General features: G+C 38.1%; 1 long non-coding RNA gene across 14 annotated transcripts; it reads left to right on the forward strand.

The window, feature by feature from the left end:
* The first annotated feature begins 10,971 nt into the window (after positions 1 to 10,971).
* Positions 10,972 to 25,699, forward strand: LOC127509636 (uncharacterized). Of its 14 annotated transcripts, none has more exons than XR_007929306.1 (8): positions 10,972 to 11,431; positions 12,254 to 12,344; positions 17,890 to 18,047; positions 22,049 to 22,103; positions 22,203 to 22,335; positions 22,418 to 22,657; positions 23,886 to 24,003; positions 24,116 to 25,699. It is a non-coding gene; the product is annotated as an uncharacterized LOC127509636 (long non-coding RNA). The 14 variants fall into 14 exon arrangements; XR_007929304.1 differs by lacking the exon at positions 12,254 to 12,344 and adding an exon at positions 15,948 to 16,038 and having other exon boundaries at positions 10,975 to 11,431; XR_007929305.1 differs by lacking the exons at positions 10,972 to 11,431; positions 12,254 to 12,344 and adding exons at positions 13,980 to 15,125; positions 15,927 to 16,038.
* Positions 25,700 to 26,036: the final 337 nt, after the last annotated feature.

Genomic DNA, 26,036 nt, shown 5'->3' on the forward strand with positions numbered 1-26,036 from the left:
TATCCTTTTAATTCAAACTAATGTTTATTACTGCAAAACGGACCAGCGGTCTGTAATTTTACATTTAGCTATACTATTATATTTAAAACGTGCCAACGTTATAGAGTAGATTAGATTAAATTTAACATCTTACCAGATGTCACTGTGACCGACGTGCCTTTCCCCCAGTAGTCAAAGCGATTGCACAGTGATACTTTTAATTTCTTCAGTGCACAAAAACACAAACGATTTCCCCCCACTAATATAAGCGAATCTATAGCTGCAGCCTGATTTATTCATTTATTGCAACATTATCCATGATATTTTTCTATGACTAAAAAGTGTTGTTAATAGCCTAAGTTAATAAAAATTAATATGCGTTATTAGTTAATATGTTAATAAAACAATAACGAATGATTTAGTAACGAATCTAACTTCTTACCTGATGTTACAGTCACCGCGGTTCCCTTTCCCCAGTAGTCAAAGGCTTCGTCACAGCCGGAAAGTTTATGATAAGAGCCATACCATAACCACAATAATACATTTACACAGGCTATAGGCTATGCTTTGTCTAGATCGACGTTCCCAAAGCGACACGGTTTGATACGTTAGTTCGCACTTTCTGTAATCTGAAAGTTTTACGCGTTATTTTTTAAGGTTACCGACGCATCTTTCCACTGTTAACCAAGGTAAAAATTGTAAATACGTCTGAAATTGTGTGACAAGACTACTTACCTGATCTTCAAAAATAAATAAAAATAAAATAACAGAAAATGTCAGCAAGATCTTACCTGAGGAAACGGTGACTTTGGTTCCTTTCCCCCAGTAGTCGAAGTAGACACAGTGACTGGTGCCTTTGAGTTACTGACCAAAAAGCCCATACGAAGCAGTGATGTTCATGTGATCAACAGAACTTCAACCTAACATTTGTTATTCTACTTTTCGGTCAGGAGTAACGGATGCAGTAAACACTTCTCTCGCCTTTCTATTGTTCTCAATTGTCCTAAGTCCGAAACATGATTTGCAGCGCTAATGTTGCATTTTATCCAAAACATGAGGACCCTGCAATATAGAAACGAAACCATTTTATAGGCTACATGTACATACTGTAAATTGTATCACTCAAAAAAGTTATTTCTGCTGCTTGTTTAATTTATTTAATGAAGAGGAGTTCATTTTATCACAACTTTAATTGCGTTCATTTCACTTAGGCTAAATGTGTAAAAGGAAAGTTTACCTAATCCATGTTTGCTGGATCTACATGTAACATGCCAGTGTGTGCTATTGCTATAATAGTTAACCTGAAAAAGATTTGTTGTTGAATCTGACATATCTGAGTCCTGTTGCATGAAGCTAGTTGAACAAACTCTGAGTTTCATAGTAGGTTTAAAATTGACAAGTCCATATAAATCCAGGTTCAGCAGCCTCACAACGCTCGGTATTAACATTTTCTGTCAAGGTTTGATCAGGTGTGACTGTGAGTAAATAAGAATGGGGTACAGGGCAGGGCATATGTATATTGCTTATTGTATATTTTTGTTATTTTTAATTTAATTTATAAAATAATTTAATTTTGATTGCTTTTTCTGTGTTTCAGGAGCTAGCCTGTGGAGCGCCTGCCCTCCGGGGTCATCTGGGTCTTTCTCTTTCTTCACTGCATGGTGGCTTGAGGTTTTTATGATTGTGGGACTGTGGTCCAGTGACTCTTTTTTTCCTTCCCACAGGCTTGGTTTATCCTGTATTATTTTTAAGGGGTGGATTGACACTTTAGAGTGTTTGGCATATGGCCTAGTTTTTCTAAATTGAGATTTTAAAAAATTAAATTAAAATTGGATTGTTTAATTACAGGAGCAGGTTATGTTCCATGGGTTAGTTTGCTTAAGAGGTATTCAGATGCATGTTATATAATTAATATTGTTATATTAATAACTAAATTTGTTATATAGTTACAGTTATATACAATGTTATACATATATATAATTTTTTTATAACAAGACATTTTATATAATTTCTATAATAAAATACATATGTGATATCTTATTAAATAATTAGCATCAAATAAACAATATAATTCTTATTCTCAGTGAATAAAGATTACTTATTAAATTAAAAGATTGAAAAAATTATTGTACAACCACCAAATATGTGGTGATGTGCACTAAGTAGGTTATGTAAATCGGTATTCAACAAACAGAAGAAGAAGCAAGTAGAATGGCAACACAAAAGCTGTTCAGAGTTCTTTCTCTCTCACTACCCTCGACCCTCAGGCCACCGCTAAAACCTAAACAGTTGGTGGGGCAGCCTTGAGACGGGTGACCCGGAGTTGTAGGGGACTGCTCTTTCTCAGAGCTGGTGAATGCACCTTCCCCTGGAGGAGGGCCGGGTGGAGAATCTTACTTTGGCTGTTCTGCCACTGCCCCATTGCCAGCGGTACCCAAATTCTCAGAAGGAATGGTTACCACATACTCCGGTCATACAGGGTGTGCAGTAAGCGATGCACTGCTTCCTCTTTCCCAGCCCATATTCTTTCACCACAGGCAGGAAGTGTGCGTTCAAGGATGTGCTGCTTCCTCACGCCTCCCTAGCCAATCCCTCACGGGACCCACGGAGCCAGATAAGTGCACCACACTCACTGCCTCTACTTTGGCATGCTGTGCTTTCCAAGTTAGGCCCCAGCACGCCACAGGGCAAACAAGCACTCCCTGTCCTGCGAGCAGAGATTGCGGTACTTTTGGCGAAGGATGCACTAGAGCCTGTCCCTCCAGCTGAGATGAGATCAGGATTTTACAGCCCATGCTTCATCGTACCTGAGATAGCAGTGGGTTACGGCCAATCTTGGATCTGTGTGTCTTGAATTGCTTTCTCAGGGATGGGGCAACATATGGCACCCGTGTCCAGACCCCTGGAACCTCCACGTGTGGTCTCTGGACGGGATTACTGCCAGCAGTAGTTGACACTATCACTTCAGCTAGAGCTCCCTCTATGAGGCACGCTTATGTTTTGAAGTGGAGTCTGTTCGCTGAGTGGTGTTCTTCCCGACGGGGAGACCTCCAGAAATGCCTGGTCAGCTCTGTGCTTTCCTTCCTTCAAGATGGCTTGGAGCAGAGGATGTCCCCCTTCACTTTGAAGGTGTATGTTGCCACCATCGCAGCACATCACGATGCTGTCGATGGCAGGTCACTGGGAAAGGTCCTGAGAGGTGCCAGGAGGTTAAATCCTCCCAGGCTACGCCTCATGCCCTCCTGGGACCTCTCTGTCATCCTTTCGGTTCTTCAGAGAACTCCCTTTAAGAACTGTCTTTAAGACAGCACTCCCATGTGCTGTTGACAAGTAGATAGCCAGGGGTTCCCGCTTGGAGTGCCATTCCCCTCAAGGAGGGGATGTGAATGCTTATTCTGCTCCTCCATTCAGTTCCCTAGATGGCAAACCCTGTTGGAGTTCCTCCAGCATCCTGCGGCAGTCAGAGGTGTCTGACACCAGGCCCAGTACTCATATGCATGCCCGGCCGGTCAGCCCTTGTACAGGGCTAGAAGCCCATGTGAACGTGAGTCCCTGCTTGATAATCCCATATGTGTTTGTCCACGATACAGTTTCCCTGATGGTTAACCCATGTCTTTTCCTGGGCAGCTCTGCTCTGCCCTGTCTCTGTGCCAGTAGCGGTTCGACCGTCCCCACAGTAAACCCTGTCCCTTCCATCCCCTATGGTATGGAGTACTTCTCTTGGGCTTACTTTGGCCGCTGGGTAGGTTACGACATTTGTGAGAACAGTTCCCAAATGGGCACGCCGTGGCTTGCCAGCATTTGCATCTCTAACACTCGTAACACGGTTCAGTCGCTACGGCGCTTTCCATAGGGACCCCATTACGTCAGTATCGACGTAACGTCGAACTGACTGACTGAATGGGAACGTCTAGGTTACTATTGTAACCCCCATTCCCTGAAGGAGTGAACATAGACATTACATCCCCCTGTCATAGCCCTGAACCACCACTGAATGGCCAGGATCCATGTCTCGGCTCCTCAGAAAATCACAAATGAAGTGAGTAATGCCGGTCATATTTATACCCGTATGTACGGGTAGGTGTGACTCGGCATGCAAATCTCACTGGCTAATGTTCATTGGCTCCTTTTGTTACCACTTGGAGGTGATTGGGCTCCCAGGCAAGACCCCATTATGTCAGTATCGACAAAACATCTCCTTTCCCTCCTTCAGGAAACGGGGGTAGGGTGACCACCAGTCCAGAAAATTAGGAGCTTTGTCCCGCGTCCCACAAAACGCAAGTAGTGTCCCGCATTTCAGTTATGTCTGTATTTTCATCACTGAAATTACAATACCACAGTAAGAAATAAAACTGTGACTGGCATTTAAAAATGTGCAGCTATCATGTTCTTATGTAATCATCCATCCTGATGGCAAATATTTCCAACGAACATGCGCCAATCCCGTGGGTGCTCGAGCGCCACCCATGGAAATGGTCGAGCACCTACGGAAAAACACGAGATATTCTCCATTCATTTTAACCAATAAAAAAATTGATTGCAACTTTCAGACACAACTTTCTTCTCATATTAATAGTTCATTTAAGGCAGTTTTATGGCATTATTCTCTCTTGCTCAGATATTACATGTGCGTGCTCAGACTTTGCCCTCCTGCGTGTACACTCGTGAATCTAGAATTGTCTTCTCTCCAGGATTGATGTGATGTGTTTTATTTGGAAATGTGATGTTCCCAGAAAGTTCTCAGAATGTCCCTGCTGCCCTTGTCAAAAAATTGAATTGAAAATTAGAGCTAAGCTGACTTAAGGTGGGTGCACACTGTGCGATTTTGGCCACAATTTGGTCATCTAAGGCTAATTTTGAGAATGAAAATCACACAGTGCGCTCATGAACTAATATAACTACTGTATCACTGCATCTGCAACTACACAGTTAAAAAAGCAACATAACATCAGTGTTTCTGGCTCATCACTGACTGATGGAGGTAAGCGCTTGCTTTAGTTGGGCTCCTGACCCTTGACGTTTTAACTTTAGTTTTTCTCCAATTGTAATAACTGCATATTTGTTACAAAAAAAAATCTGATCAGATGAATTTGGTTGCATATTGATGATTTCATCTTACAGTGGTCTTATTCGCTGATCTCCGAATATTGTATTCCTTTCACATCATTGTAGCTCTAAAAAACTGCATAAAATCCTGTCCTGCTTTGACATTTTCAAAGTTAAGTAATTATGCAGATATTATTCAGACATGATCATGTAGACACACACAGACATCAAGATTCTGGATATAAACCTCAAGAATGGTGCCAAAATTTTCAGATAAACAGATTAACTCTGAGCATCACAAAACAAGCTACTAAAGTCACAAAAAAAATGTTGTTTATTGTCATCATTGTTGAGGTTCATACGCTGTATTCGTGACATCTGTGTGAGTCTAAAAGACATTGCTCAAAACACTGTCTGTATAATGAATTTTAAAATCAGAACATTCGACTGTCATAGAAAAAGACAAAACTAACAGTTAACACACTCAGAGGTTAGACTCCAGAGAGGATCAGTAAATCAGGACACTCCATAATGATTGAACCACCATCATTAAATAACCAAATTTATTTGATCAGAATTTCATGCATATTCTAAGCATGTTTTGAAAACACAGTTAAAGCAGCCAGAGAGATCTAATGTTAAAATATCAAGAATCAAGAGCCCATCTAAAGCAAATGCTCACCTTCATAACGGTGGCTTCAAACTTTATTATTTTCTATAAAACATCAACATCTAACCTGTCACCTGGTAACGTTCCCAGAAAGTTCAGAGACGGTCACAATGTGGAGTTCTTTTAAGGTTTGAGGAACGTTATTTGGTGGACCTTCAGGGAACATTCAGGATGTGCTGGGAATGTTTAGGGGACTATTACTATAGGACGTTCTGTTAACTTCCCAAATGTCCTCTTTGTAACATTCTCGCGTGACCATAAAATAGCCAAAATAGAAGTCGTATCGGGAACGTTATTAAATGACCAACAGAAGACCGTGTGGGAACGTTCTGTTAATGTCCCAAATGTCCTTTTTGTAACGTTCTTATGTGACCATAAAATAACCAAAATGGAACGTCCCCCTAAAGTCATATAAGGAACCTTGAACTGCAGCACTTTCATTACCAAAAGAGGATGTTTTAGGAACGTCCCTAATGTTCTGTAAAGTTTCAAAATTTTCGTCACCTTTAGAGAACTTTTAGGGAACGTTGCGCAAGGTCACGTGAAAGTCGCCTTGCACGTGGGTTCCTGCCTTGGAATGCGTCCTCCGAAGGCAGCATTTTTAAGTTTTTTGATGCAGCCCTAGTTTTCTAGTGTTTGTTCCCTTGATTATTATTCCATTCACCTGTTGTTCAATTAACTCATTTATCCTGTGTATATTTACTCCCTGTTTTGTTCAGTTCTTTGTCCAGTCTCGTCTTGGTTCTGTGGATGTGTTTCCCCTGTGATTCTTCTATGTATTCTGTGGAGTATTGGATCAAAGACTGTTTTAATTGACCTATTCGTCTTCGTGTGCATGCTTATACAGCCACTCGTGACAGTGCTCATTAAAGTTAAAGTACTAGTCCACAATTACTTGCAGAGCGGTTTAAAAAAAGTTAATATTATATGCTTGATGCAAAAATATATCAAATAAAAAAGGCTATTGTTAAACACCAAATGTCAGTGAGCATATAGAGAAGAAAAGCATAAGGTTATTTTAACAGTTCATTCGGGAGCTCTGAGGTTTGATTCTGACAGTATCGCCAGGAAACACCTGCATATTAGTGGGAAGAATCTATCCAATCTGTTAAAAATATATTACGTAAACAGCCAGTTAGCCATTTTAGTTTCATTTTAGTTCTGATGTCACAAGATAGATAAAGCATATACAACATAAAGATTGGATTTTAAAAACGAACAGCTCTCAGATTATCAACAGAACGATCTCCTTATTTACTCAGCTAAATTATGTTCCTGCATGATGACTCTGTGTGCAAAAAATACATTTTGTTTCTTTTTTTGGATGGGCTTTTTTGAGTTTTACTAACTTTACAAAAGTTGAGATCACTTTTTTTTATGTTGTCAGTGTAAATACATTGGACAAATCAATTGGATAAATACAGTAAATTTAGTTTACTAAATACATTTTTTTTTTAAAAAAAGTGTAATAATGTAATTGTGAATGAAGATGTGAAGGTTTTAGTGAAACTGAAAAAGGTATATAGCAGGAAAATAATAATGATGGCATATTAGGGAAAGAGGCATCAAAATACACTCAATGCAATAATATTCATGACAAAAAGGAACTGGACAAAAAGGAAAATTCAGCACAACACTGGCTCTCTATGCATCTCCATACATAGATCATATTAAATTGAGGTTTGCCCCTTAACATTGTTGTACAAGATTGAGAAGATTTGGACCCAAACTCTATTATAAAGCCCTATTATATCAATTTAATTTTTTATTTTTTTTTTAAAAAGAGTGAAATTATTAAAGATATTTTTATTTCTGTTCTATTTCAGAATTTATATATCATTTAGGATCTATAATTAATTGAACTGTGAACAGTTGGTGCTGTACATGGTCACATAATAAATAGTTTTTTTTTCAAAAAGGATTCTCTGTATGAAGTCTTAAGGTGAAAAATTATGATGGAATAGAGAAACATTATCAAGCGTTAGCATCAGTTCTGGCAGGTCACGTCAGTCAAGCTCGCATCAGCTGACTCCCAGGTGACTAACGTCTACCTATAGGAGTACGACACCTATCACAGCATCCATAAGCTCCTCAGTATTATCTCAGGAGCTAATTACCCTCCCCCAGAACAGAACCGTACTGCCAATACAAACTCTAAGTAATTATCTATTATATTTGACGATAGTGGTCCTGACAGAAATGGGTGTACTATAGTGATCATTAATTTACAGATGCTTCTGACCTTTTTGTAGTGGACTGAAACACTGTGTACCACCCCACCCCGTATACACAGTGAGACAGTCCATAACAAAAACAAACCTCTCACAAGAGAGCTGTTCATGTCACATCCTGGCGATAAAGTCCACATTTACTTGCACAGTGTGGTTTTACACAAAGTAAATATTATATGTTAGATGCAAAATATGTAAAATATCAAGGCTATTGTTAAACACCAAAGGTCAGTGAGTTTAAGTATTTATGAAATGTGGGTATAAATTCAAAAATAAAACTTCAGTTTTTTTCTTAAATAAATAACAATAATAATAATCTACACCATAAAGAAAATTATGCATTATGTTTGTTGAGGACTTTTTTAATGACCTCCATTGTTAATTGTAAGGGGTTTATGAAGTGAAATGTTTCACTGTGGCCACTCCATGCACAGTGACACAGGCCACCTCAAATACTCCTCCTGCAACAGGCTTTATAACAACCTCTTGGATGCAGTGCATTTTCCTTTCTGCTGCAGTTTCTTGTATAGCAATTAAAATGTTTAAAGGCATATTTAGCATGTGCAATGCCATTATCATGCCATACATTTATTTTAACTGGAAATGTAGCCAGGATTAAGCTGTGAACCATTAAAAAGTTTTTTGACTGAAACTGAAGTTTCACTTTTCACTGAAAGGTTCTTAAAAGAACCTCTAACAGTTCTTCGTGTCACTTTATTAGGTTCTTTGTAGAACCATTCATGAAAAGGTTCTTTATGATATGACCCCATAGTAAACAAACAAACAAAGAAAATCCAGGAATAAGACTTATTAAATGTTTATTGCCTTTATACATTGTGCCACACTGTGTCCGCTGTATTGCACAATGATCCAAACCACATCAAATAGTCTTATGTTTCATTTCCTTTGCTATCTTGAGACTTTTTAAATGTTTCTTCATAAGACTTGAAATGTTTACATAAGCACAGTCGACTATAGTAGACTGTATTACCCAGACAAAGAATAAACAACATATAGTAATTACTGAATTCTGTATTGAACTTTTCACCGATGACCTCAATACATTTACGCCTGTATTCTGTAAGAGCCTAAAAATTGCTCCCTGAAAGTCAGATTGCTAATAAAGCTATTAACATGAGTCATACTTTCATACTATAATAAGAAAACTATCTTTAAACTTTCTAAAACTAAAAAGTAAAACCAGTTTAATTTGTCTTGCTCAATGAATGTTTCGATAGCTTTCGGTTTATGTTACGTCCTTCCTTTGGTTTCCTCTCTGCTATTTCATTTAGTCTCGGGTCTCCTAGAGTTTATGTACACGAATAAATCATTGTGGTTGTAGTTATCACAGTGGTGTAAAGCCAGACAATAACTAGTTTCAGTTCTAGTGTCTATAAAGCAGCGTAAGAGAGAATATTAAGACTTTTCAGGAAATTATTGTAAAAGTCTTTCAAACAACAAATAATCCAACATCCAAAAAAGCAAACGTGGAGCTTTTATTGAGCAATAAAATTATCAAAAGTTAAATGCAAATAAATAAATAATAGATAAATAAATAAATAAAATTTACGTACAACCTTTCAGCCAAAATATATATATTTTTTTTTTTACAGTGTAACAGTGTAATTGTGAATGGAGATGTGATGCACTTAGTATAATTATTATAATATTTATGAGTCATGACATGCAGTACATTACACAGAGATGTGTTGCAGAGAACTGTACAAAAAGGTGCATCTCCATACATAGATCATAACATATTGAGGTTTGCCCCTTAACATTGTTGAATAAGATGGAGAAGATTTGGACCCAAACTCTATTATAGCTTTATTTATTTATTTGTTTGTTTGTTTATTGTTTGTAAGAACAGCAAAATGATTACAGATCTCTTTATTTCTGTTCTAATTTATATATCATTTAGGATCTATAATTAACTGAACTGTGATGACAGTTGGTGTTATTCTGTACATGGTCACGGAAGAATTTTTTTGAAAATTAAAAAAAAAAAACACTTTTTTTTTTTTTTTAATTTTCCTGAATTCACTGTATGAAGTCTTAAGGTGAAAATTATGGTGGAACAGAGAAAATCTATTTAAGTTGCACATTATGGATTGACTAATAGTGATAATTCATTTACAGATGCTTCTGACCTTTTTGTAGTGAACTGAAATACTGTGCCCCAGCCACTGTATACACAGAGAGACAGTCCATAACAAAAACAAACCTCTCACTAGAGAACTATCCTTACGAAAAAGTAGTTTATTCAAGTGTGCTATTAGTATACTTCTTTTAAACTAAAAATAAGAAAGTATACTTTCAGTCTACTTTTTATGTACATCTCAGAAATATACTTTATGTACTTATCAGAAATGTACTTAAAATTGCACTTACTTGACTTATACTGAAGAAAAGTCTAAGTATATTTGGACTAGGCTACTTGTACTCAATCTTTTGATCGAGATATACTTAAAAATATAAGCATTCTACTTCTAGTTGTGTTTAATCTTTTGATTGAGTAGCCTATTACATTTTTTTCCACATAGTTTTAAATAAGCTACTGTCTTATAAACTTACATTGTTTGAAAATATTGATTTACAAAGAAAACAGATATGTTCCTAATTCTGAGTATCTGAATTTTTGTGTAGGCTAGATCACTGGTAGTAACCATAGGAATTTACTTCAAATCTATACTTTACTCGCCACCATTGACTACATTTAACGGCTATCCATGTTTTCACTGTTACATGGTAGGGGGGCGCTATTATGCATCTTCTAAAAGAGTACAGAATCTCCAGGTCAAAACACAGGTAAAGAAGAAGCAGAAACAAGCGAGAGAAGGGCCCTGTACCAAATGGCACCCTAAACACTCACAGGGTGCTTCTCATTTCTTATTTGTGCACCCTCATTTCCTTTCCTCGCTTTCTTTCCTAATGTCTCAGCTCCACTCCCATAGGATGTGAGGGGAGGATGCATGGAAAGAAAATGAGGACGGAGGAATCAAAGGAAATGTTATTTGTATATTGGAATGTTCTTGATCACTCAAGTGTCACTTAAAAGCTTCATCAGCTGCGCTCAAGGGATCTGCCCTCTTGTTGTTAAAGTTTGGTTATTTAAAAAATTCATAATATTAATAATGCAAGATGCCCTGTTGAAATATGTGATGCAAAAAGTAAAGCACACATTTAAATTATTGTGACAGATGTGAAGGGGGAGGAGAACGTGCGTCAGGTTTCTTGACGAGAAAGAATTACGCAAAGGATACACCTGTGTGTCCTCGCTCATGACAACTCAGGAAGCTTCCTCACTCCTCGTTTCTCACCTCCTCGCAGTGCAATTAGAGAATTGAGATGTCCTTTAAAATGGCTGAGTTCGATCGGTTTGCTGTGAGAGCTGAACGAGGCCGCTGGAGCGATTACTAATGAGAGATGAGCGCGAGACACACCTCGAGAGCAGCGGAACTTGTATTATTGCCGCTTCCGCTTCTTCCGGTCAAGCGTATGTGGGGTAACGCAGCACTGTTTATCTTATTAGATATATTTGAGTGTGTTGAAAATGATGTTATAATGTTACTTTGTGCGTTCATTTGGTGGCTGCTATGAGACACTAGTCTTGTTGCACACTGCAGTAAGCTAGATCGATACTGGAATATCATATTACTATAATCAAGAAACAAGATTCAAACAATGAGACTAAACGTGCTGTGCTATAATGATTAGTTTTCTGTCTATAAACATTTGGGATAATGTAATAGGCTAATAGTATGATGTTATGTTCAATTAAAGAAAACTTGCAAGTATACTTGCAGTATAAAACTACTAGTAAGAGTATACTTCGAAGTGTACTTTCATAAACTAAAAAATGTGCTACAAGTATTTAAACTATCAGTATATATAAGTTCACTTGTAGTATAGTTGCACTACAAACAAATGTATTATAAATGTGTGTACTCAAAGTTTACTGTTACACTTAAAGTATACTTTTATACCCTAAAAAGTGGGCCAATTTAGTCCCAAGTAGTATTAAAACAGTACTTACAAGTGTACTTCTTCTAGTACATTGATATTCGTATACTTACATAAAGTATAGGCTACTTAAAAATATAATTGAGCTTTACTTAAGTATACTTAATAAAATGAATTTGAAGTATAGGCTACTTATATTCTGTAAGGGTATTCATTTGTCAGATCCTAGTATTAAAGTATACAAAGTATATAACAAGGCTATTGTTGAACACCAAATGTCAGTAAGAATCTATAGAAGAGAAAAGCATAAGGTTATTTTAACAGTTGGATTCATTATTTACAGATGCTTCTGTCCTTTTTGTAGAGGACTGAACTACTGTGCCCCAGACATACACAGAGAGACAGTGCATAACAAAAACAAACCTCTCACAAGAGAGCTATTCATTCAGATCATGGTAGGCTCAGAAAACAAACATTTTTTTATTACATACACATGTAGGCCTACATTTCCCTGTAACACAGAAAACAAGGGGGAAAAATGCTTCTCAGTATTTTACACTGATATTCAATACCACCTCTGTTCTTAGCCTTCTATTAACACCTTTCCAATGCCACCATGTTTTAAGAACAATCTGAAAAAACTCAATCAAAGTATATTTAACCCTTAAAATATAAGTTATCTTTTCCATTTGACATATTTGTTACTATTTCTTTTAGACAACGTCCTATTCTTGGTGCACAAATATTTTTCCAATTTAAAGAAATAAACCATTTTGCTTGAAGAATTAGACAATAGAAAGGAAACTCTTTTAATAATTTAGTCAAACATGGAATAGTTTAGCCTTTTATAGCTTTTTAAAACATTTTAACTTTATTAAAACATATACTATAATAATTTTATTTACTTTATAATACTTAAATTTTTTTTTAGTAACAAATAGGGATGTCACTATACCAAAAATCTAGTAGTCGGTACTGATACCACCAAAAGTGCACAATACTCGATACCAAAGTCGATAAAACGGTAAAAATATATAAAAATACAAATAAAACAATGCTATATTTTTTTTTTCAGGTAGGTCTAATAGTAGTAAGTAAAAATACCACAGAAATTGAATAATCAAATATAAAATAACTCTGCATAGTCATAACTGTATAAATTAAATATAGATTTATCCTTAGTAAAGCTTTTCTTTTGTTGTTTGATTATCATTTATAATACAGACAGCCAATAGTAGACAGTAGCATGTTTTAAAGACTGCTGTCACTAAGACCTAATGGATGGAGACAATATAATGCTACACGGTCACCGTGATTTTGCCAAGTAAGACATGTTCCTGGATCAACATCTTTGTTGATCCTGGAACAACATTTCAAACAACCAATCAGATTTGAGGGACAAGTTTACCCTTTATGTCAAGTTTAGGCTTGCAACCAGGGTTAGGTGCTTCTACATCAATGTTATTCACCTATCTTTCCCCTCTGATTTTAGGGATGAGTTATGGGTAGGATTAGGTTTAGGGGTAGGAATAGGGTTAAGACTAAATTTTCAGACTGGAATGTTGTTCCAGGATCAACAAAATATCCAGGAACACGTCTTACTTGGCAAAATCACGGTGACCTCTAATTTATATATCACTTAGGATCTATAATTTACTGAACTGTGATGACAGTTGGTGTTATTCTGTACATGGTCACGCAATAATTTTTTCAAAAATGAAAAAAAAAAAAAAAAAAAAAAAGTACTCTTTTTAATTTTCCTGAATTCACTGTATGAAGTCTTAAGGTGAAAATTATGGTGGAACAGAGAAAATCTATTTAAGTTGCACATTATGGATTGACTAATAGTGATAATTCATTTACAGATGCTTCTGACCTTTTTGTAGTGGACTGAAATACTGTGCCCCAGCCCCCAGATACACAGAGAGAGAGCCCATAACAAAAACAAACCTCTCACTAGAGAACTATCCTTACGAAAAAGTAGTTTATTCAAGTGTGCTATTAGTATACTTCTTTTAAACTAAAAATAAGAAAGTATACTTTCAGTCTACTTTTTATGTACATCTCAGAAATATACTTTATGTACTTATCAGAAATATACTGTACTTAAAATTGCACTTACTTGACTTATACTGACAGAAAAGTCTAAGTATATTTGGACTAGGCTACTTGTACTCAATCTTTTGATCGAGATATACTTAAAAATATAAGCATTCTACTTCTAGTTGTGTTTAATCTTTTGATTGAGTAGCCTATTACATTTTTTTCCACATAGTTTTAAATAAGCTACTGTCTTATAAACTTACATTGTTTGAAAATATTGATTTATAAAGAAAACAGATACGTTCCTAATTCTGAGTATCTGAATTTTTGTGTAGGCTAGATCACTGGTAGTGAACATAGGAATTTACTTCAAATCTATACTTCACTCACCGCCATTGACTACATTTAACGGCTATCCATGTTTTCACTGTTACACGGTAGGGGGCGCTATAAAGCATCTTCTAAAAGAGTACAGAATCTCCGGGTCAAAACACAGGTAAAGAAGAAGCAGAAACAAGCGAAAGAAGGGCCCTGTACCAAATGGCACCCTAAACACTCACAGGGTGCTTCTCATTTCTTATTTGTGCACCCTCATTTCCTTTCCTCGCTTTCTTTCCTCATGTCTCAGCTCCACTCCCATAGGATGTGAGGGGAGGATGCATGGAAAGAAAATGAGGACGGAGGAATCAAAGGAAATGTTATTTGTATATTGGAATGTTCTTGATCACTCAATTGTCACTTAAAAGCTTCATCAGCTGCGCTCAAGGGATCTGCCCTCTTGTTGTTAAAGTTTGGTTATTTAAAAAATTCATAATATTAATAATGCAAGATGCCCTGTTGAAATATGTGATGCAAAAAGTAAAGCACACATTTAAATTATTGTGACAGATGTGAAGGGGGAGGAGAACGTGCGTCAGGTTTCTTGACGAGAAAGAATTACGCAAAGGATACACCTGTGTGTCCTCGCTCATGACAACTCAGGAAGCTTCCTCACTCCTCGTTTCTCACCTCCTCGCAGTGCAATTAGAGAATTGAGATGTCCTTTAAAATGGCTGAGTTTGATCGGTTTGCTGTGAGAGCTGAACGAGGCCGCTGGAGCGATTACTAATGAGAGATGAGCACGAGACACACCTCGAGAGCAGCGGAACTTGTATTATTGCCGCTTCCGCTTCTTCCGGTCAAGCGTATGTGGGGTAACGCAGCACTGTTTATCTTATTAGATATATTTGAGTGTGTTGAAAATGATGTTATAATGTTACTTTGTGCGTTCATTTGGTGGCTGCTATGAGACACTAGTCTTGTTGCACACTGCAGTAAGCTAGATCGATACTGGAATATCATATTACTATAACCAAGAAACAAGATTCAAACAATGAGACTAAACGTGCTGTGCTATAATGATTAGTTTTCTGTCTATAAACATTTGGGATAATGTAATAGGCTAATAGTATGATGTTATGTTCAATTAAAGAAAACTTGCAAGTATACTTGCAGTATAAAACTACTAGTGAGAGTATACTTCGAAGTGTACTTTCATAAACTAAAAAATGTGCTACAAGTATTTAAACTATCAGTATATATAAGTTCACTTGTAGTATAGTTGCACTACAAACAAATGTATTATAAATGTGTGTACTCAAAGTTTACTGTTACACTTAAAGTATACTTTTATACCCTAAAAAGTGGGCCAATTTAGTCCCAAGTAGTATTAAAACAGTACTTACAAGTGTACTTCTTCTAGTACATTGATATTCGTATACTTACATAAAGTATAGGCTACTTAAAAATATAATTGAGCTTTACTTAAGTATACTTAATAAAATGAATTTGAAGTATAGGCTACTTATATTCTGTAAGGGTATTCATATGTCAGATCCTGGTATTAAAGTATACAAAGTATATAACAAGGCTATTGTTGAACACCAAATGTCAGTAAGAATCTATAGAGGAGAAAAGCATAAGGTTATTTTAACAGTTGGATTCATTATTTACAGATGCTTCTGTCCTTTTTGTAGAGAACTGAACTACTGTGCCCCAGACATACACAGAGAGACAGTCCATAGCAAAAACAAACCTCTCACAAGAGAGCTATTCATTCAGATCATGGTAGGCTCAGAAAACAAACATTTTTTTATTACATACACATGTAGGCCTACATTTCCCTGTAACACAGAAAACAAGGGGGAAAAATGCTTCTCAGTATTTTACACTGATATTCAATACCACCTCTGTTCTTAGCCTTCTATTAACACCTTTCCAATGCCACCATGTTTTAAGAACAATCTGAAAAAACTCAATCAAAGTATATTTAACCCTTAAAATATAAGTTATAATATATAATAAAATATAATCTTTTCCATTTGACATATTTGTTACTATTTCTTTTAGACAACGTTCTATTCTTGGTGCACAAATATTTTTCCAATTTAAAGAAATAAACCATTTTGCTTGAAGAATTCATATTTTTATACATAAAAGTATACTCTTTCTTTTTTAACTTGATCGATATAAATGAAATTTAAAAAAAAGTAAAGGTGAAAGTGGAATGTTAACATCAAGGATCTTTTCTATCCTTTCTTTCACACCTTTCCAAAAATTCTTGACTTCTTCACACTGCAGAAGACAAACATTTATGTGACTTTAAGATTAGCGATCATTAAATCTCCACATGTCAGTATAGCACTATTTAGTAATATGCCAGAAAGAGCTAGTTTAAGAGTTTATGAAATGTGCGTATAACTTCAAAAATAAAACTAAAAAAGTTTTTTTTTTTTTTTTTTTTTTAAATATATAATAATAATAATCTACAACATAAAGAAAATTCTACACTATAAATATTTGTTGAGGACTTCTTTAAGAGGTCATTGGAGTTTATGAAGTGAAATGTTTCACTGTGGCCACTGCTACTCCATGCACAGTGACACAGGCCACCTCAAATACTCCTCAGGCTTTACAACAACCTCTTGATGGACGCAGCACATTTTTCTTTCTGCTGCAGGCTCTTGTATAGTAATTAAAATGTTTAATGGCATATTTGAGATGTGCAATGCCATTATTATGCCATACATTTATTTAAACTAGAAATGTTAAGCTGTGGCCATTACGGATGAAAAGGTTAATCAGTTTTTTTGACTTAGACTGAGGTTTATGTCATAGCTTTTATCACTGTGTCCGCTGTATTGCACATTGATCCAAACTATATCAAATACTTGTGTTTCATTCCCGAGATTTTTTAAACGTTCCTTCGAAGACTTGAAATGTTAAAATAAGCGGCAACTATAGTTAGACTGTATTAAAAGAATAAACAACATATAATTACTGAATTTTATTTAAAATTTGACCCGAAAACATTTAGGCCTGTCTATGCTCCCTAAAAGTCAGATTGCTAATAAAGTTATTAACATGAGTCATAATACGTTCATCAAATGCTATCATAAGAAAACTATCTTTTAAATTTCTAAAACTAAAAAGTAAAAAAACAACTGAATTCGTCTTTCTCAATGAATGTTTCGAATACTTTCGACTGATGTTAAGTCCTTCCTTTGTTTTCCTCTCTGTTTCGTGGACTAGAAAGGTTATTTCATTTAGTCTCGGCTCTCCTAGAGTTTATGTACACGAGTAAATCATCGTGGTAGTTGTTATCACAGTGGTGTAAAGCCAGACAATAACTAATGTCCCAGTTCTAGTGTTTATAAAGCAGCGTAAGAGAGAATATTAAGAGTTTTCAGGAAATTACTGTAAAAGTCATTCAAACAACAAATAATTCAGCATACAAAAAAGAAGAAATGCATTTCATAATTAGTCAGTTACATAATCTGACACTGAAATATTAAAATCGCATCAAAAGTGCATGCTGGAAGACGGAAGACGTTTCTGGTGATTCCACTGCCTTTTAGCTCCGCCTACTGGCGGTTCACAGTACTGGACATTGAAATGTTTGTTGTCTCCTGACAATAGCGCCACAATGGCTCAGACTAAATACTTGGGGTTTCGAGTCTGACGACAGCACGAGGGCGTGGCTTGTTCGCAAGGTCAAGGATCATGCGCCGTTTACATGCCCCGAAAAGACGGCGAAACAGCCCCAGAGAAACAACGTCGATCTAGGTTACTTAAAGGTTTGTTTAATATTCTCTTTTTTCAAACATGAACGGTCAAATGTCATCAAATAATACCTTACAAAGTTAATTTGTAGAGTGAACGTCCTAATTACGGCTCACAGGATTCAAACACCTGTCTGTGTAGTTTGGTGTTTCAGCGATTGTAAGTGTCTGCTGTTTTAACGTTACTTATCTTAACTGTATACTGAAACGTTATTACATAGTGGCAATTGGTAATGTTTTATATGTTGCGTGGTGTCTCAGTCCAGATGCTTTTGGTGTCTCAGTCCAGATGCTTGGTGTCTCAGTCCAGATGCTTTTGGTGTCTCAGTCCAGATGCTTGGTGTCTCAGTCCAGATGCTTTTGGTGTCTCAGTCCAGATGCTTGGTGTCTCAGTCTAGATGCGTGGTGTCTCAGTCCAGATGCTTGGTGTCTCAGTCCAGATGCTTTTGGTGTCTCAGTCCAGATGCTTGGTGTCTCAGTCCAGATGCTTTTGGTGTCTCAGTCCAGATGCTTGGTGTCTCAGTCTAGATGCGTGGTGTCTCAGTCCAGATGCTTTTGGTGTCTCAGTCCAGATGCTTGGTGTCTCAGTCCAGATGCTTGGTGTCTCAGTCTAGATGCGTGGTGTCTCAGTCCAGATGCGTGGTGTCTCAGTCCAGATGCTTGGTGTCTCAGTCTAGATGCGTGGTGTCTCAGTCCAGATGCTTGGTGTCTCAGTCCAGATGCTTGGTGTCTCAGTCTAGATGCTTGGTGTCTCAGTCAAGATGCTTGGTGTCTCAGTCTAGATGCGTGGTGTCTCAGTCCAGATGCTTGGTGTCTCAGTCTAGATGCTTGGTGTCTCAGTCAAGATGCTTGGTGTCTCAGTCTAGATGCGTGGTGTCTCAGTCCAGATGCTTGGTGTCTCAGTCCAGATGCTTGGTGTCTCAGTCCAGATGCTTGGTGTCTCAGTCTAGATGCGTGGTGTCTCAGTCTAGATGCTTGGTGTCTCAGTCCAGATGCTTGGTGTCTCAGTCTAGATGCGTGGTGTCTCAGTCCAGATGCTTTTGGTGTCTCAGTCTAGATGCTTTTGGTGTCTCAGTCCAGATGCTTTTGGTGTCTCAGTCCAGATGCTTGGTGTCTCAGTTTAGATGCTTGGTGTCTCAGTCTAGATGCTTGGTGTCTCAGTCTAGATGCGTGGTGTCTCAGTCCAGATGCTTGGTGTCTCAGTCTAGATGCTTGGTGTCTCAGTCAAGATGCTTGGTGTCTCAGTCTAGATGCGTGGTGTCTCAGTCCAGATGCTTGGTGTCTCAGTCTAGATGCGTGGTGTCTCAGTCCAGATGCTTGGTGTCTCAGTCCAGATGCTTGGTGTCTCAGTCTAGATGCGTGGTGTCTCAGTCCAGATGCTTGGTGTCTCAGTCCAGATGCTTGGTGTCTCAGTCCAGATGCTTGGTGTCTCAGTCAAGATGCTTGGTGTCTCAGTCTAGATGCGTGGTGTCTCAGTCCAGATGCTTGGTGTCTCAGTCTAGATGCTTGGTGTCTCAGTCAAGATGCTTGGTGTCTCAGTCTAGATGCGTGGTGTCTCAGTCCAGATGCTTGGTGTCTCAGTCCAGATGCTTGGTGTCTCAGTCCAGATGCTTGGTGTCTCAGTCTAGATGCGTGGTGTCTCAGTCTAGATGCTTGGTGTCTCAGTCCAGATGCTTGGTGTCTCAGTCTAGATGCGTGGTGTCTCAGTCCAGATGCTTTTGGTGTCTCAGTCTAGATGCTTTTGGTGTCTCAGTCCAGATGCTTTTGGTGTCTCAGTCCAGATGCTTGGTGTCTCAGTTTAGATGCTTGGTGTCTCAGTCTAGATGCTTGGTGTCTCAGTCTAGATGCGTGGTGTCTCAGTCCAGATGCTTGGTGTCTCAGTCCAGATGCTTGGTGTCTCAGTCTAGATGCGTGGTGTCTCAGTCCAGATGCTTGGTGTCTCAGTCTTGATGCTTTTGGTGTCTCAGTCCAGGTGCTTGGTGTCTCAGTCTAGATGCTTGGTGTCTCAGTCTAGATGCTTGGTGTCTCAGTCTAGATGCGTGGTGTCTCAGTCCATATGCTTGGTGTCTCAGTCTAGATGCGTGGTGTCTCAGTCCAGATGCTTGGTGTCTCAGTCCAGATGCTTGGTGTCTCAGTCTAGATGCGTGGTGTCTCAGTCCAGATGCTTGGTGTCTCAGTCTAGATGCGTGGTGTCTCAGTCCAGATGCTTTTGGTGTCTCAGTCTAGATGCTTTTGGTGTCTCAGTCCAGATGCTTGGTGTCTCAGTTTAGATGCTTGGTGTCTCAGTCTAGATGCTTGGTGTCTCAGTCTAGATGCGTGGTGTCTCAGTCCAGATGCTTGGTGTCTCAGTCTAGATGCGTGGTGTCTCAGTCCAGATGCTTGGTGTCTCAGTCCAGATGCTTGGTGTCTCAGTCTAGATGCGTGGTGTCTCAGTCCAGATGCTTGGTGTCTCAGTCCAGATGCTTGGTGTCTCAGTCTAGATGCTTGGTGTCTCAGTCAAGATGCTTGGTGTCTCAGTCTAGATGCGTGGTGTCTCAGTCCAGATGCTTGGTGTCTCAGTCTAGATGCTTGGTGTCTCAGTCAAGATGCTTGGTGTCTCAGTCTAGATGCGTGGTGTCTCAGTCCAGATGCTTGGTGTCTCAGTCCAGATGCTTGGTGTCTCAGTCCAGATGCTTGGTGTCTCAGTCTAGATGCGTGGTGTCTCAGTCTAGATGCTTGGTGTCTCAGTCCAGATGCTTGGTGTCTCAGTCTAGATGCGTGGTGTCTCAGTCCAGATGCTTTTGGTGTCTCAGTCTAGATGCTTTTGGTGTCTCAGTCCAGATGCTTTTGGTGTCTCAGTCCAGATGCTTGGTGTCTCAGTTTAGATGCTTGGTGTCTCAGTCTAGATGCTTGGTGTCTCAGTCTAGATGCGTGGTGTCTCAGTCCAGATGCTTGGTGTCTCAGTCCAGATGCTTGGTGTCTCAGTCTAGATGCGTGGTGTCTCAGTCCAGATGCTTGGTGTCTCAGTCTTGATGCTTTTGGTGTCTCAGTCCAGGTGCTTGGTGTCTCAGTCTAGATGCTTGGTGTCTCAGTCTAGATGCTTGGTGTCTCAGTCTAGATGCGTGGTGTCTCAGTCCATATGCTTGGTGTCTCAGTCTAGATGCGTGGTGTCTCAGTCCAGATGCTTGGTGTCTCAGTCCAGATGCTTGGTGTCTCAGTCTAGATGCGTGGTGTCTCAGTCCAGATGCTTGGTGTCTCAGTCTAGATGCGTGGTGTCTCAGTCCAGATGCTTTTGGTGTCTCAGTCTAGATGCTTTTGGTGTCTCAGTCCAGATGCTTGGTGTCTCAGTTTAGATGCTTGGTGTCTCAGTCTAGATGCTTGGTGTCTCAGTCTAGATGCGTGGTGTCTCAGTCCAGATGCTTGGTGTCTCAGTCTAGATGCGTGGTGTCTCAGTCCAGATGCTTGGTGTCTCAGTCTAGATGCTTGGTGTCTCAGTCCAGATGCTTGGTGTCTCAGTCCAGATGCTTGGTGTCTCAGTCTAGATGCGTGGTGTCTCAGTCCAGATGCTTTTGGTGTCTCAGTCTAGATGCTTTTGGTGTCTCAGTCCAGATGCTTGGTGTCTCAGTCTAGATGCTTGGTGTCTCAGGTTGATGAAAGAAGTCAGTGTTTCTCTCTTGTGGCATTCTAGTACAGTGCTGAGGTCCGATTTATTGGTGACGAAGCCAGACACAGTGTTTTTTGAAATGTTCAGCACTTTAAAACAATCAGGGAGCCATTCTGTTCCAAAAGACTTAGGAAGGTAGTCTGTAAGGAAGGACTAAGGGAGAACATTGTGCATTTGAATAGACTTTTGAACTTGAAATGATATATTATAAGATATAATGTACACCTATATGATATGATACACACCTAGAGTATTTCTGGTCTGCCTCTGCCATTATGCACAGGAAACAGAGGACCTAAAAAAAATTTATAAATGTGTAAACAGATTCTTCTTATATCATATATTGTATGTGCACTTATACATTTTTTTTTAGGTCCTTTGTTTCCTGTGCATAATGGCAGAGGCAGACCAGACCAGAAATACTCTAGGTGAGCTTATAATATATAAAGTTCAAAAGTCTATTCAAATGCACAATGTCCTCCCTAAGTCCTTCCTTACAGACTACCTTCCTAAATATTTTGGAACAGAATGGCTCCCTGGTTGTTTTAAAGTGCTGAACATCTAAAAAAACACTGTGTCTGGCTTCGTCACCAATAAATCGGACCTCAGCACTGTACGAGAATGCCACAAGAGAGAAACACTGACATTTTTCATTGTTTGGTAAGAATGACAATAAGAGATGATTTGGTTGCTTTTATAGAACTGAAGATTATTATTACAATTTATTGTCTTTTCATTGTAGGTCTGATGATAAAAGAAAGAAAGAAAAAGGGCCACATCGTCTGGTTTGGCAGGTGGAAGATTTATCAGAGAATGTACCACTTACCACACGTACCACCTACCTAAGCATTGTTGCAGACCATGTACACCCTTTTATGGAAACGGTATTCCCTGGTGGCTATGGCCTCTTTCAGCAGGATAATGCCTCTGCCACAAAGCAAAAATGGTTCAGGAATGGTTTGAGGAGCACAACGAGTTTGAGGTGTGTATATATATATATATATATATATATATAATGAATGATTCCACCAAAACAGCTTATCTTTGTAAAATGGCACATCTTTTCACATTAAAGGGATAGTTCACCCAAAAATGAAAATTGTCATCATTTACTCACCCTCAAGTTGTTCCAAACCTTTATAAATTTCTTTGTTCTGTTGAACACAAAGGAAGATATTTTGAGGAATGTGTTAAACTGAACAGTTTTGGGGCACCATTGACTTCCATAGTAGTTTTTTTCCTGCTATGGAAGTCAATGGTGCCCCAAAGTTGCCTGGTAACAAACTTTAATCAAAATATCTTCCTTTGTGCTCAACAGAAGAAAGAAATTTATACAAGTTTGGAACAACATGAGGGTGAGTAAATGATAACAGAATTTTCATTTTTGGGTGAACTATCCCTTTAATGTAAAAAGATATGCCATTTTACAAAGACGAGCTGTTTTGGTGGAATCATTCATTATATATTATACATTTTATTTTTTCTTATTATAAAACTTAAAGGAACACTAAGTGACAGCGAGTCATGCGCATTCACAGAGTTTACGGTACGTCAAATACTCTGTGCATCCATTGAGATTAATTGAAATAGTGCAGAGCGAAACTTTCAAGCACTCAGTGTTAAAGACAAAGCAAGTGAAAATATATCTGTGCTAAACTTATACTGGACTTAGCATCTAATTTAAACACTGGCCAGTGAAATGTAATTTATTAACCAATGGCTGATGATAGACATTTAGTCTCCTAGCATTAAAGTTTAATCGCATATTTACATTGTAGTGGGTTGCTTGTTTATCGGCCATCATATTGATCTTTAAGGGCTTTCACACTGTCATCATCGGCTAAACCACATGCCCAATTTACTTTACTTCCTGTACAAATGCGAACCTGAGTTGCTTTCATATTCACGTGAATCATGCCATAGTGATTAGTGCTACAGTGATTATTAGTTCCAGTGCTACAAAACTCACTGAGCTCAGACCACCTCCTACAGGTAGTCTCAGGTTCAGTACCCTGGTGTGCTCCAGGGTGTTATGACAGATTTCACATTATCAATTTTTCATGCGACCTGTGCTCTGTTTAGAACTAAACTGCCAGTGTGAAAGCACCCTTAGATGTAATCTAAAGTTGAACTAGGCCAAATTATGGAAACATTATAAATACTCAATTTAACCTTGTAAATAATTGAATGTATTCCACTTATTTACTCAGGAGGTATATGGCTGTGAGGTACAGTCATACTAATGAATTGGGAGGATTCTGGGAATATGGTGGTCTCTGCTCTGCACCACAAAAAGATGCCAGCAGTTGGGGGGCTTTTGTACTACTGGTAAGGCATTACAAAGCTTCATAGCCGCAACTTGTTTCTTTGTGCAACATTTTCTTTTGAATACATAAACGGACTTTTATTTGGCATTAAATATTTTAATTTATCTGTCCAGAATGCTCTTGCCCTGACGAGAGGCATCAGTCCAAGCCATCTGACACAACGCCATGCAGTGGAAATGAGGAAGTTTGTGTACCACAAACTCAAACAAAATGCATTATGTTAAAGGTTTAGGTAACCCAAAAATGAAAATTCTGTCATTAATTACTCGCCCTCATGTCGTTTTATACCCATAAGACCATCGTTCATCTTCAGAACACAAATTAAGATATTTTTGATAAAATCGGAGAGGTTTCTGATTCCCAAGAGAAAGCAACATAATTACCACATTCATAGATGCAAACTCCTCACCTTTCAGTGACAACTCACCTTTTTGAGATCAAAATGGGTCACTTATGGGATTTGCATAGATCCAATGTTTTTATGGGGTGGGGGGGTCTGAGATGTGGGAACGGTGAAGAGAGAGAGGGCAAACAGTTAGCAGTTTAGCTCAGTATTGCCGTCTAATCAGCCAACATTGTCTTAAATAGCCATAGCACTTCATCTTTTTATAACATGAGGTTTTGACCAAATGTAGCCTATTCAATCTTGATTTTGGTGAAATGTTGCAACATTTTTTTGTGTGTGTGAAATTACAGTTTTGGACATACATGGTAATAACAAATAAATTAAAAAATCAAAGTAACTACAAATGAGCATGTAAAGCAAATATCTTTAAAAAAAATTATGTTCGGAGCATGCCCCCGCCCTAATGTTCTCACTTTTTTTCCCCCTTACCTGTTTGCATCCCTGAGGTCCAGAGAAGTAGTAAAAACATAATAGAAATAAAAACTAAAATAGTCAATGTGACTACAGTGGTTCAACCTTAATGTTATGAAACAAAAATAATGACTTTATTTAATTTCTTCTCTTACCTGTCCTACTCTGTTTACGTTGTAGAGACAGAGAAGTGTTTCCGGGTTCTACATCAGAACGCCAGCTCATAATTGGTCTGCCTCAGTATCACACACATGCGTTGTGTTGCTCATGTGAAGAACATCGGCCAAATTGAGATTCGCGTTCTGACGTATAACCTGGAAGCGCTGCACTGTCTCTACAACTGTCTCTGTAATTAATAACACAAATTTCACTTTTGGGTGAACTAACCCGTTAATGTTTGTTCTTTTCTTCCCTTGGGTGCTTTCCCTACTTTTTACTTTCTCTTTCATAGTGTCACAGCACCTGACTCTGTGTTTACCGTTACGTCATTGACCCCATCTCCAATGTGTTTGCTGCACCGTGGCATAAAATTGGAGTCAAGACGCCACTCGCGAGGCCTTCTGTTGTTGTGTTATAGCCTCTGTCTGTGTTTTCTAGGGACTACAGTGTAGACCCTGTGAGATTAGATTAGCATGTTCCCAGTTTGTGTAACTGTACTCTTGTGTATCTGTAATCATTCATCTTGCCTCTCATGTCCCTTGACCAATTCTCCTCCCCTTCCCAATTTGTTACTCATTTGTAATTTGTAATAACTTTTTTTGCATATGTGTAAATAGTATATTTTCTTTTTTATTTCTATTTCTTCATTGTAAACACATTTTCCCCTTCTCATGCTATTTTCATACCCTTACATATTGTAAATAAATCATTTGCTTGTTCAGACTTGTGTCCTTGCCTTGTACACATCACCTGGTTATGACATATTTGTGTATGTGTCTTCTCCCAAGTTTAATGTTACAACCCTTTACCCCTTGATTTAACACTATCAGGGGTCGTAACAGTTGGTTTTGTGTTCCAGGAGTAGCAGAGGGTTACTTAAGTTTCATTGAGTTTGTTGTTCTCTGGGTGCATATAAATGAATTGCATTCCAAATAACAATTTAACCACACAAAATGCTCTTGTCTTTTGTATTAACATGCAAATTGTGTAAACTTGATTACCTTTAGATATGTTACTGAACACCATGTATTATTTTGTACTATGAATTTGTGTGAGAG

The sequence above is a fragment of the Ctenopharyngodon idella genome, chromosome 3, assembly GCF_019924925.1.
Source record: "Ctenopharyngodon idella isolate HZGC_01 chromosome 3, HZGC01, whole genome shotgun sequence".
Lineage (NCBI taxonomy): Eukaryota > Metazoa > Chordata > Actinopteri > Cypriniformes > Xenocyprididae > Ctenopharyngodon > Ctenopharyngodon idella.